This window comes from Oncorhynchus gorbuscha, linkage group LG08 (genome assembly GCF_021184085.1).
Source record: "Oncorhynchus gorbuscha isolate QuinsamMale2020 ecotype Even-year linkage group LG08, OgorEven_v1.0, whole genome shotgun sequence".
Taxonomy (NCBI): Eukaryota; Metazoa; Chordata; class Actinopteri; order Salmoniformes; family Salmonidae; genus Oncorhynchus; species Oncorhynchus gorbuscha.
In genome coordinates, this window is record NC_060180.1 from 44,372,956 (window position 1) to 44,386,590 (window position 13,635).

Genomic DNA, 13,635 nt, shown 5'->3' on the forward strand with positions numbered 1-13,635 from the left:
AAGTGCCACCAATCAAGTTCTAGACTTGAAAACAAAACACATATCTGGACTGGTGAGTGTGAAAGGAGTATGCTCCTCTGATGGCAGTAATTTACAGGCAGAGAAGAAAGGATGAAAGTCTTCCATCTCTACATAGAGTAATGGTCCTGAAAAATACCTTTGATGCCTGATAATGTTTCTCCCTCGTTTATCTGAGTCTCTCTAACTCACTCACCCATTCTCTCCCTCTCTCTCTCCCTCTGCTCTTTTTCTCTGCATCTTTACTCTCTCTCTCTCTGTCTGTGTCGTGCTGCGGTGGAGGAGAGGCTTATCACGTTACATCGAATCTGTACTACTAGCAGGGTGTGTAAATTCTACACCTGTCCCATCCCATCCGCCCTCCCTCGCTCCCTCTCTCTTTTGCTTCTCATCTCTTTCCCTCTCTCTTGCACCTTCTATCTCTTTCTCACACACAGACTCTTTAACACACCCTCACACATACTTCATAAGGCAGCGCTTTAAGGAGCATCATTTTTCCATGCAACAGGATACAGAGGTAATACATCTGAGGTTTGACACTGTCCTGATCCACACCAGGTGAGTTTTTATTCCATTCCTTTCTTATCCAATACCTTATCTGTATCACTAAATACAGTAGGTCTGATGTCTTTACCAACGGAATGAGACCAATTCAGCTCAGAGTTATGTAATAATATAATATTGCAAACAATGCCAAATAGTAAATTCATGCAGTATAGAATTTCTGAAGAATTTGTCACTAAAGCAGAATACAATTACTGTCAACGCACTACAGCATCAGCACAAACGTATGATTTATAATTGTTCCATATCTTTGTAATACTACTGTCTATTGAGCAGAGACAGTTATACCTATTTACTTAGCTTCAATATCAGGATCTTGCCTCACAAAGATGGCAGCAGTCTTTTCTTCTCCTGAGAGGAGCAGCAGTGACATAATGACAGTCGAACAGGTAACTGACTTCTGACATGGATACTATTGAAACTAATCCAACTCCAAGTCTGAATCATGCCAACAATGTTTATACAGTTGCATTGAAACCAAATTAACTTATTTAACCATTTTTTTTACATAAAGAAAAAAAGATGAAAAGAAGAAAATGGCAATCAGAAGCAAACTGTAATCATGTCATCTATACATCTTCCCACATGGCTTATCACTCACTATAGGCAGTATGACCACAAAGGCATCAATAAGAATAGGATTGTTACAGGTATATTACACCTGCTCTCAACGAATTATGACATCTCAATAATAATAATAATAATAATAATATATGCCATTTAGCAGACGCTTTTATCCAAAGCGACTTAGGCGTGGTGGATCTGTGGGAGTAGTATAACATTCCTGCAACACCAGCTTAGCGCATATGTGTGTGTGTGTGTGTGTGTGCATACGTACATCTGCGTGTGTGTGCGTACATGTGCTAGCTTGTGTGTTTGACTGACACCAGCTCAGCATGAGTGAGCGAGAGTGTGTCTTGGGCTCCAGTTAAAAGAACTTCAACATGAGAGTTGTTGTTCCAGTGAAGCAATACGGTGATGTCATATCATCTCTATTCGGCTGGTTAACAGTGTATCAAGTTGCATCCCAAATGGCACCATATTCCTTACATTGTGCACTTCTTTAAACCAGGGACCATAGGACCCTGGTCAAAAGTAGTGCACTATATAAGGAATAGGGTACCATTTGGGAAGTTACCTTGGTCTGTAAGCACATCCTCCTGTCCTGAGGCTCAGGCACAGAGAACAGTGTCTGAGAACAAACACTCAACTAGGAGACTCACACCCAGGTCCCAGGGAAAATACCCATCCAGTGAAAAGACAGAAGATACATATTTACATCTAATCCCTCCCTCCACTTTTGGAAAATAACTTATTTTCTGGGATTACATTATCCAAGATTTTATTGAATACCTGCATCAAGTTGTGAAATCTGTGTTCATCCAAAACCATTACTGGAAGGTTAGTGTAATGGATTAAATTGGTCTTATGTTAACCATTTGTAATACGGTGTCCAATGGTCTATGTATCCTTTACTACAGCACTGACTATAACACTGCATCCTTTCTGATATTTTCTTTGTGTATGATGTGAATGATGGGGAATCTCTCTTTTCCTCTATAGGCTATAGCAAACTGGTGCTATACTTTCTGAAGATACAGAACTTAGCTTATTGATGAGCATTGAGCTAAAATGATTTGTTCACAGTGGCTAAGTTCAGTGTCTGGAATGAAAACAATTTTATAGCATACCAGGGTGTCTTGCCTACCACTTCGGAGATGGGAAAGAAGGGACGAGAAGAGGACAGAATCCAGAGGTTGGAAAATACAATTTGGTGGCAAAAGAAACACACACCTGTTTAGGAGAGGTGCTGGCTAGCGGAGTAGAACACTTGAAAAAGAAAAGGAGAGTCATACACTCTAGGAGCGCAGATCCAATTAAGGAAAGGACAGGCCACCTGTTAAATTAGCAGGAACGTTCTTTAAAAGACTTGCATGTTCCGACACACAGGGGAAGATTACCCTAGATCACACTCCAGAGCATTATAGTTTTTTTTATTCACTCCGGTGCCTGGAACACGTGTTTGTGTGTGTTTGTGTGTGTTTGTGTGTGTTTGTGTGTGTTTGTGTGTGTGTGTGTGTGTGTGTGTGCGTGCGTGTGTGCGTTTGTTTGTTATAGAATGTGTAGTACAGGGCTGTGTACTCCGGTGCCTACTGATCTGGAATCAGTGTGTGTCTTTTGACTGCTGGCTCAGTTCAGCAGGAACGGGAGTGGCGTCTAATGTGACATCATCATCTTCATCATTATCTTCATCATCACCATCTTCATCATCATGTTATTATCATCATGATGTGCATTGTTCGACAATGCATGAAACAGGTATAAACATGTGATAAATATACCAACACAATAGACTTATGTAATAAATATGCCAACACCTGTCTTGTCTTGTTCTGCACAGTATCCCAGGCAACCCATCCATCTAGCGAGACTACAGTATGCCAAATGGATTTAAAAAACCTTCTCATCTTGATTGTGAAGTTGTAATAGAATACAGTTGTAAAGAAAGTGTCTGCATATGTGTCCTTTAAGTAACTGTTGCCAGTCAGTGCAAGGCATAACAAAGAGTCAAATGTACAATAAACGGGATAGTGTTACACCGGCAAGGAAGCTAATCCACAGAACACAACAACCAGAGATTAAACTGATTGTTATTACACACAAAAGGACTTGGTGGGTTCCAAGAAAGCTATGACATCATACTGAAATATGTCACTTACCATTTTCTAGCACACCAGGGTTGAATTGAAATTAAACATATCTTTGTGGAAAAATACATCAGATTATGTGTCTAAATTCAGTATTTGATTACTAGGGGAGCAGTGGAAGTACAGAAAATGATACTGAAATTAATATATCTCACTTTTTATTTCATTGCAAACATTTATGAATGAATGATAATATTTGCTGTAGGCCTAGGCTAGTTATGTCATTCTCACTAACCCACTGATAAAACATACTGTGGGTGTTCTTATAGAGATGTTGGTTTCAGGGCGAATAAACTGCATATGCTTCTGAGGTCAAAGGGCAGAGAGTTTAAAACAGGATGTTATCTTCTACAATAAATAGTTTCAGTTTCAGTTAATCTCACTAAAATAAAATGCACACACACTCCATGTTTTTCTGTTTTATTGACGAAGCAGACACGCTCATGATCAAAAAAGGGTATGATGCCACTTTCAAGTGCTGGTTGGAACTAGGTCACTCGAAAATGTCCGACAAGCTTGAAAGCGGCGCGTGAATAACTACAACCAGTTAGCAAGTCTAATATTTTCGAGTTTCCAAATTACGTCAATGCAGCATGTCAGCCGTACCTAACCCATAGATGAAAGCGCGTGAACAGACGATACAGGAAATTACAATTCGCAAGACCTAGAAACAACTTTTCAAGAAGCTTTTCGATGACCATTCACGTTGGATTAAATGTTAAGCGTCCAGCACTGCAAACCAACTAATGTATGGTTTATTTTATTTGTATTTTTTGTAATAAGGACGGGAACACATTTTTTCACTAACGTTTCGGTTGTGCAGGTGAACTAGTTTTTTTTCTTATCAACTTGTTTTGTAATGCTGGTGGATAAGGGAGCTTCCCTTTGTCAATAATGTTAATGTGTAACGTTACTACAGGATTCAAATAAATGGATCGTTATGCCAGGTGAGGAATAACATTTGATTAGTATTTGTTTAGGTGTTAAGTGACTTTGGGTGTATAGGCTACTGTATGCAATGGAGTCTGGTGGTTGCCAATACTCACAAAATACTACTGTAGTCAAACTAATGGAGTCCTACCTCTTCCCAGGTGAATTCCACAGGTATAGAAAACTAAACAGTACTTCATATGGCCACCAGATGGCCTAAACTCTTACATGCAAATAAAATCGTTCAATCCCTAAGAGACAGTAATAGCTGTTAAAACGCATAGGAAAGAAACAACGCCTGTTGTCATTCTGTTTGGCAATGTAAGTAGTAGCCTTTAGGTCGGTTGACGTTGATAGAACTTTAGTTGACCGAGTTTGTTGCCATTTCTGTTTTATTGAAAGGGAATGATACAGCGTTCACGTCCTAATCGGAATAAGGAAACTCGAAAATGTTTGACTCGTTTACTCAGTGGTTCCCTACCAGCGGTACTAGGAGAAGCCTCGTGAGACCATTATATAACCATTGAATAACTATAACCATAAAACGAGTCCAAACTTTTCGAGTTTCCAAATTTCGAATCGTGCGTAAACTCAGCATGTCACCCGCACCCAACCCATCGATGAAAGCGCGTGGACATAAAATATAGGAAGTTACAATTCACAAGAACTTGTCAAGAAGATTTTCGATGACCATTACAGTTACATTACGCGTCCAGTCACTGCCAACCGACTAAAGCATTGTTGCGTTTATTTGTATATTTTGCAATAAGGACGGGAACACCTTTTTTTCGCTCACCTTTCAGTTGAACTATTTATTTTCTTATCAACTAGTTTTGTACAACTGGTGGAAAAAGGGAGTTCCTTGTCGTCAATGTTCATATGTACAGGATAAAAATAAATGGACCATAATGCCAGGTGAGGAATAACATTTTATTAGTGTTTGTTATTACATAGCGGGAAAATTCCTAGACTTAGCCCATTCAAAGATGCTAACTACTTATAGCGCAGTGACTATAGTCGTCTATCTTCTGGTAGAGGTAGTTTTGTTGAGAAGGGTGCAATTGCCTCCTGCAATTAGGGGCATTCCTGTACCTGCAGGAATCCATTTTTATACTTCTATTGGACCATTTTTAAATTAGGCCAGGTGGGAGGCGGGGGCGCTCCAGTGCAGTAGGTGGCGCTAATGCACAATAACGTTGGATGCCAGCCACCGATAAACACCACAGAGAAGGGGCGGGATGACAACGGTAGCTAGCTGTACACTAGTAGGCAGTGTCGAGCTAACAAAGGACACTGTGCTAGCCCCAAGGAGGACTCTGGTACACAGCAGACGGGAGGGCAGGGGCGACACAGTATGTTAGCTTGCAAACTGACGTGGATGTCGATTATGGCACTTCGCCTCTCTGATTCAGAGGGGTTGGGTTAAATTCCGTAGACACATTTCAGTTGAAACTTTGTTGAACAACTGACGAGGTATCCCCCTTTCCCTAACAAACTTCCGTACTTGACCGTGTCCCGTACATGTGACCGTATTTTAGCCCCCCTAAAAATGTATACTTCCAGGTCACTGTGTTATGAATACAAACTTCTCCGCTTTCCAGCAAAATCATTGACGACGTGACCTTCATGCTTGCCCGTCTCTGCATGTTTGAAGAAGGCAATGGATCTCCGCCTGGTCTTTTAAAAAATGGCGTAATAGTGAAAGGGGAGATATGTCGTGTGGGTATTTTTTATTTTTTACCCGATTTGTCCAATTTATCATCTCAAAAATGTTTATGAAACACTATGAAGAGTTTTTATATATTGTGTCATTACATACCTATTTGTGTCGAATTTGAATAGGGTTTTTAGGGTGGAGCTAAAGTTATAATCACACATTAAACTGGCTTTGCGAATCATGATTGGCTTGCAGTGATGACGCGAAAATTATATGCATTCAGTTGTACAATTGACGAGGTATCCCTCTTTCCCTGTCTTTTTTTGTGGTTTTTCTGAGATCATTACCTATTTTTATGTTTTATTTTTATCAAACAATACAGAAAGTACATGAGGGAACACACGTGTATATATAGATTATAAACAATGGACAATCGAGCTCGGGGGACAATCGAGCTACCCCCTAGCTCGATTGTCCATTGTTTATCATCTATATATACTTGTGTTCCCTCATGTACTTTCTGTATCACATTACAATTACACAAGGACCTTGAGGGACATACATACATTTACAATTCTAACAGCTTTTTTTGTTAGAGTATTTGACTGTCTTAAAATACAGTTCAATTTCTTTTTGTAGGGTAAGAACATTTGTTTTTTGTTTGTAAATTTACATTTGTGTATATGAAATTTGGCCAAAAGAATAAGGAACTTAATTACATAAAAATGTTTCGGCTTATTTCTATCGTATGTAAAGAATCCAAGCAGTATATCTCTCCACAATAGTGTAAAATCTTCATAAATGTGTTCAATTATAAATCTACTGATGTCTTGCATGAATACAATGCCAAAAAAGATGCAACACTGTTTCTGGGTGGTCATTACGAAAGGAGCAATTTGAGTTGATGTTTTCCTTAAACTTCTTCCTATAGTGGTTGGCAGGATAATATTTATGAATTATTTTAAAGGAAACTTCCTTAATTTAGTTAACAAGTAGGTATGTGTGTGGCAACATCCAAACTTTTTTCCAACAGATATTATCAATAAATCCATTCCAATAAATCCATTCCAATAAGACATGACATACAAACATCCTGCTGAAACAAGGTTCGTATTGCTCTGTGTGTTGAATGGAACAAAAGAGAAACAAATCTTTCCTACTGATGAGTCAACAGGGTCAATAGAAGGTAGGCTATGAGGGTCCAGTCTTGACAAGTTCCTGAATAACAGAGCAACACCTGAGGGAATGGCGTCTAAAACAATTGCAAAATCTTTAGGTGTTACAGGGACCTTCTAAAGTGATAAGAATATTTCCCTGTCCTTTTCACTTTCTTGTAACTAATCTGCAAGTGAAGCGCGTACGATACGTCACAATGTATCATACAGCGTCAGAGGGGTCCGTATTTTTCAACTTTTCTTGAATACTATTGGTCTATTACCATGTCAATCAACACTTGAATAGAAACTTCGTTTACACTATGTATTTTAATGCCAACAGTCTAACAATCACATTTTTATTTTATTTTTTATCGCATCCTCGTTTGAATGCCGTGATATGCAAAATCTGTACGGAACAGTGTTGGCGACTGTTGGCTAGTACACAGTGTTTCCCCAACCTTCCACCTGCTTTGCTAGCAGGAGGCGGGTGGCGAACGGTACTAGACAGTGTCCTGTGGGGCACCATAATCCCACTGTTCTGTTAACGACGAGGAGGACAGGTGGGAGGGAGCGAAGGACATTGTCTGCTGGTATCGCTCACACTAGCTAGCAAGTAGAACTCTGTTACACAGCAGTCAACGGGGTCAACACCGTGTGCTAGATAGCCAACTATCAAGATAGCTTGCACACGGTGTCAGATGACCGGTAGGCAGTGTCTTTCACCCCACCTCCCATATTCTTTTCCATTACACAGGAGGCCGTGCAAAACCATGTGCTAACTAGAAAGCTAGTGGGAGGGATGTTCATAAAGGAACCATTGGGGTGCTCCAGGAGGGTGGTGGGGGGTTGTTTATGAAGGACCCAATGGGATGCTCGAGGGAACTGCAGGAATGCCCACATGCAGGAATGCCCTGAATTGCAGGTTGCAGTTGCAAACTATTGGTTTTGTAAAGAGCCCCGAACCTGTTCTAAACGTTAACATGCATCACTTGCGGTACAGTTGTGGAAACAGGAGGAACATCTTTCATATCAGTGAGAAATAATTTTAGAAAAACAAAATATAAAATTATCAAACACCTTTTTTTAGGGTTAGTCTTCCCACACAGCCATATTTCCAAGTTTCCGTTTGTTTAGTGTACGGAAGACCAAGTTGAAAAATGCTGTTGGTTGCAACTGTTCAAATCTGTTAAAACAGTGGACAGTAAGTTTTTATATTTTTTGCATTTGTGAAATTATTTTTATGTGATATGAAAGTATAGGGCTGTTTCTAGAACAGTACTGCAATTGTGGAACCCCATACCTGTTCTTGGGCTATAAGAAGCAACATTAGGCTCCTTTATTGTTCCTGTTCCCAAGAAAGCTAAGGTAACTGAGCTAAACGACTACCGCCCCGTAGCACTCACTTCCGTCATCATGAAGTGCTTTGAGAGACTAGTCAAGGACCATATCACCTCCACCCTACCTGACCCCCTAGACCCACTCCAATTTGCTTACCGCCCAAATAGGTCCACAGACGATGCAATCTCAACCACACTGCACACTGCCCTAACCCACCTGGACAAGAGGAATACCTATGTGAGAATGCTGTTCATCGACTACAGCTCGGCATTCAACACCATAGTACCCTCCAAGCTCGTCATCAAGCTCGAGACCCTGGGTCTCGACCCCGCCCTGTGCAACTGGGTACTGGACTTCCTGACGGGCCGCCCCCAGGTGGTGAGGGTAGGCAACAACATCTCCCCGCTGATCCTCAACACGGGGCCCCACAAGGGTGCGTTCTGAGCCCTCTCCTGTACTCCCTGTTCACCCACGACTGCGTGGCCACGCACGCCTCCAACTCAATCATCAAGTTTGCGGACGACACAACAGTGGTAGGCTTGATTACCAACAACGACGAGACGGCCTACAGGGAGGAGGTGAGGGCCCTCGGAGTGTGGTGTCAGGAAAATAACCTCACACTCAACATCAACAAAACTAAGGAGATGATTGTGGACTTCAGGAAACAGCAGAGGGAACACCCCCCTATCCACATCGATGGAACAGTAGTGGAGAGGGTAGCTAGTTTTAAGTTCCTCGGCATACACATCACAGACAAACTGAATTGGTCCACTCACACTGACAGCGTCGTGAAGAAGGCGCAGCAGCGCCTATTCAACCTCAGGAGGTTGAAGAAATTCGGCTTGTCACCAAAAGCACTCACAAACTTCTACAGATGCACAATCGAGAGCATCCTGGCGGGCTGTATCACCGCCTGGTACGGCAACTGCTCCGCCCTCAACCGTAAGGCTCTCCAGAGGGTAGTGAGGACTGCACAACGCATCACTGGGGGCAAACTACCTGCCCTCCAGGACACCTACACCACCCGTTGTTACAGGAAGGCCATAAAGATCATCAAGGACATCAACCACCCGAACCACTGCCTGTTCACCCCGCTATCATCCAGAAGGCGAGGTCAGTACAGGTGCATCAAAGCTGGGACCGAGAGACTGAAAAATAGCTTCTATCTCAAGGCCATCAGACTGTTAAACAGCCACCACTAACACTGAGTGGCTGCTGCCAACACACTGTCATTGACACTGACCCAACTCCAGCCATTTTAATAATGGGAATTGATGGGAAATGATGTAAATATATCATTAGCCACTTTAAACAATGCTACCTTATATAATGTTACTTACCCTACATTATTCATCTCATATGCATATGTATATACTGTACTCTACATCATCGACTGCATCCTTATGTAACACATGTATCACTAGCCACTTTAACTATGCCACTTTGTTTACTTTGTCTACACACTCATCTCATATGTATATACTGTACTCGATACCATCTACTGTATGCTGCTCTGTACCATCACTCATTCATATATCCTTATGTACATGTTCCGTATCCCCTTACACTGTGTATAAGACAGTAGTTTTGGAATTGTTAGTTAGATTACTTGTTGGTTATCACTGCATTGTCGGAACTAGAAGCACAAGCATTTCGCTACACTCGCATTAACATCTGCTAACCATGTGTATGTGACAAATAAAATTTGATTTGATTTTTAGTTCATTATTGGGCTAGGTCATCCCTACTATCCGGTGCCTTTTCTGTCCCCCGGAAATATAACCTCTTATCACCTCTTGTGGATTCCAAATAGCTTTAAATATACAGTGCATTTGGAAAGTATTCAGACACCTTGACTTTTTCTACATTTTGTTAAGTTAGAGCCTTGTGGACAACATTTTTTTTTTATCCTCCTCAATCTACAAACAATACCCCATAATGACAAAGTGAAAACAAGAGAGATTTGTTTAGAGATTTGTGCAAAAAAATGTTTAATAATAATAATACCTTATTTCATTGAGGTATTGTGTGTAGATTGATGGGGGGGAAATTAATTAATCAATTTTATAATATGGCTGTAAATGTAACAAAATGTGGAAAAAGTCAAGGGTTCTGAATAATTTCTCAACTGTAAAACTAGGTGTAGTTAACCATAACTCAGATATGGATCTCAAAGGGAATTTTATGCATTTTGTTTTTTGTAGATGTAGGTGCTTTTGCCATGTCCCCGGGTCCTATTCATCAACTTCTATGAGAAATAGAAGCCATCAAATAATAAAATATTAAATCCTTCATTATTTTATTATCCTACCTAAAATCTAAACTTTTTTCTGAATTATTGTATTTAATATTATTATGGTTTTCTGTGTGTCCCTGAACACTTTCTACCCTGTTAGTTTTTATAGTAATTCCCCTTAAAAAACAGACCCTTCCCACGATGGCACCATGTTCAGGAAGTATCTTAGAATTTTGGGGTTGGAAAACAATAGTGGAAAGCTAAATAAATCATTATACCTCAGTGAAAGACATATGTCACGCAGCTAAAGTTTTACAGGGATGAACAAATTATCTTCAGTCAGTCTTTCTAATGAGCCCTTCCCAGCTTCATAGCGGCAGGGTAGCCTAGTGGTTAGAGCTTTGGACTAGTAACCGGAAGGTTGCGAGTTCAAACCCCCGAGCTGACAAGGTACAAATCTGTCGTTCTGCCCCTGAACAGGCAGTTAACCCACTGTTCCCAGGCTGTCATTAAAAATAAGAATGTGTTTTTAACTGACTTGCCTGGTTAAAGAAAGGTAAAATTAAAATACTCATGGCTAGAAACTTCAATGATCATTCGAAACTTGTCTGCCTAAATTGGGACATGGGGGAGAGTCTTCAGAATCATTGTTTTTATCTGAGTAACAACATTGCTCTATCATCATTACTAAATACCAGTTTCACTTGCTGTGAAATTTTTATATTGTGGCGCAGCCAAGTGTTGCAGCCACAATCTTATTTTGGGAGAACCCTGGCATAGTGGCCATATCTAGATTTTAAATGCTTTAAATGGGCACTTCTGATTTTTGCGGTATTTCCCGGGACTCTCAGATAAATATGAATTATTCCCGGTATTGAAAGTTGTTAAATTGTCTGAAAATATTCATCCCTACTGTACAATGAAATCCATATGGTTCGTACCAATCAGGGGTTGGAACTGAAATATTTTCCAATCGTTCCATCTGAATGGAAACAATTTTTTGTTCCGTTCCACTGTTCCAACCAGCAAAATAAAGTTCTAAACCAGTTTGAATTTTAAAAAATTTAGTTGATATTGTTCCTTTTTAAACATCTGAAATCACATTGTTTGTTTTCTCCTTTTAGCTCGACATTACATTTCTTCACCAAACAGTGCGGGTAGAGAAGCTTGCTATATGGAGCGGGCAGGCAATTTGTTTACATACATTGGACAGAAAGGTGTAGGACGCAAGATGAAACTGATTTTTTGGGTGGGGAGAAGAACTGGCTATCTTATGACATACATTATTTGACTTGGGCGCCCAGTTATACCTACGGAAGAACAGCTTCAATGAAGAAACATTGAATGTCTTTGAACTTCAGAGTGTTTGCTTAATGTTGGACCAGAGCTAGCTGTGTGTGCAGATTAGCACCAGAATTAAAAACATGTCTTACCTTTTTGTTGTTATTAAATCCAACGTGAAACATAACTATAGTATCCTTAACGAGCATTGAAAAAGTTGACCCATTCTTCTGTAATTAAAAATATCTATAATTTCTGAATCACGCTTGTACAGTCAATAGGCTAGTAGACTATGCTCCGGAGAGGGAGGGACTTGAAGCCTACACACGCACATACTGGCAAAGATTTTCAGATGGCAATCAGGCAGACACTGGAATACGTTTCTGCGTGACCGAGCGAGGGCTTTGCATAGGCGCTTTGTTGCATTTGTTGTGGGACTGGAAAAAATGCTTGGAACGTAAAATAACGTTAGTAATTAACTGGTTCCAATGTTTTCAAAATATCAGTACTGTTCGGAACGGTATAGATCACTTTTGTTCCCGGTCCTGATTCTTTTCCTGTAAAAATGTACTTATTCTTCAGTTCTGTTCCTTGAACCGGTTCCAACCCCTGGCACTAGTACCAATATCACAAGTTATTTATTGTGTAGGCTGCCATCCTACTCGAAATATAATCAAGTGGGATGGAACAAATTGGCCACGTTAGCTACTGCCAGCGACATAATACAGCTGCTCGGTGAAGGAACTACTGCCCAGTGGGAAGCAACAGTGGAGTGGGAAGCACCTAGACACAACACCGTTGCACCGGTCATTCACACGAGCTTGTCGTTACGTTTGCTAATTGGCATGTCAAGGTGACATACAGATGGTGATATATACTGCAAGTTATTTCTCCCACCCCCATCGAAATAAACAACTTTATTTTACAAGTTAACTACGACAATGCTTCTGTTGCCAGCATTAAACTAGCTAGTTCGGTGTAACGGCGTTCGTCTGTTGAAGAAAGAGAGTCGGACCGAAATGCAGCGCGTAGGTTACTCATGACTTTAATGAAAGAATCGCGGTACATGAAATAACTGAAACTAAATACAAAAACAACAGAACGGAACGTGAAACTAATTACAGCCTATCTGGTGACTACAACACAGAGAAAGGAACAAACACCCACAAAATACAAAGCGAACTCAGGCTACCTAAATACGGTTCCCAATCAGAGACAACGATAAGCACCTGACTCTAATTGAGAATCGCCTCAGGCAGCCAAGCCTATACCACACCCCTAATCAGCCGCGATCCCAAATAATACAAACCCCAATACGAAACACAACATATAAACCCATGTCACACCCTGGCCTACCCAAACATATAACAAAAACACAAAATACAATGACCAAGGCGTGACAGAACCCCCCCCTAAGGTGTGGACTCCCGGACGCACCTCAAGAGCATAGGGAGGGTCCGGGTGGGCGTCTGTCCATGGTGGCGGTTCTGGCTCGGGACGTGGACCCCACTCCATTAATGTCCTATTTCCTCCCCTTCGCGTCCTGGGATAATCCACCTTCTCCGCCGACCATGGCCTAATAGTCCTCACCCAGATCCCCACATAACTGAGGGGCAGCTCGGGACAGAGGGGCAGCTCGGGACAGAGAGCTCGGGACAGAGGGGCAGCTCGGGACAGAGGGGAAGCCCAGTACTGAGAGGAAGCTCAGGCAGGTAGTAGGCTCCGGTAAATCCTGGCTGGCTGGCG

General features: G+C 41.1%; 1 protein-coding gene across 9 annotated transcripts in view; it reads left to right on the top strand.

Annotated features, from left to right (window-relative positions):
• The first annotated feature begins 3,899 nt into the window (after positions 1 to 3,899).
• Positions 3,900 to 13,635, top strand: part of LOC124041688 (unconventional myosin-IXb-like) — a 74,700-nt gene continuing 64,964 nt past the window's right edge. For 6 of the 9 annotated variants that reach the window (XM_046359564.1, XM_046359568.1, XM_046359570.1 and 3 more), the window contains exon 1: positions 3,900 to 4,237. The gene's annotated coding sequence lies outside the window, so the exon portion shown is untranslated. Of the gene's footprint in view, positions 4,238 to 4,564; positions 5,136 to 13,635 lie in introns of those variants that run through there. The other 3 variants (XM_046359565.1, XM_046359567.1, XM_046359566.1) reach the window with 3 other exon arrangements.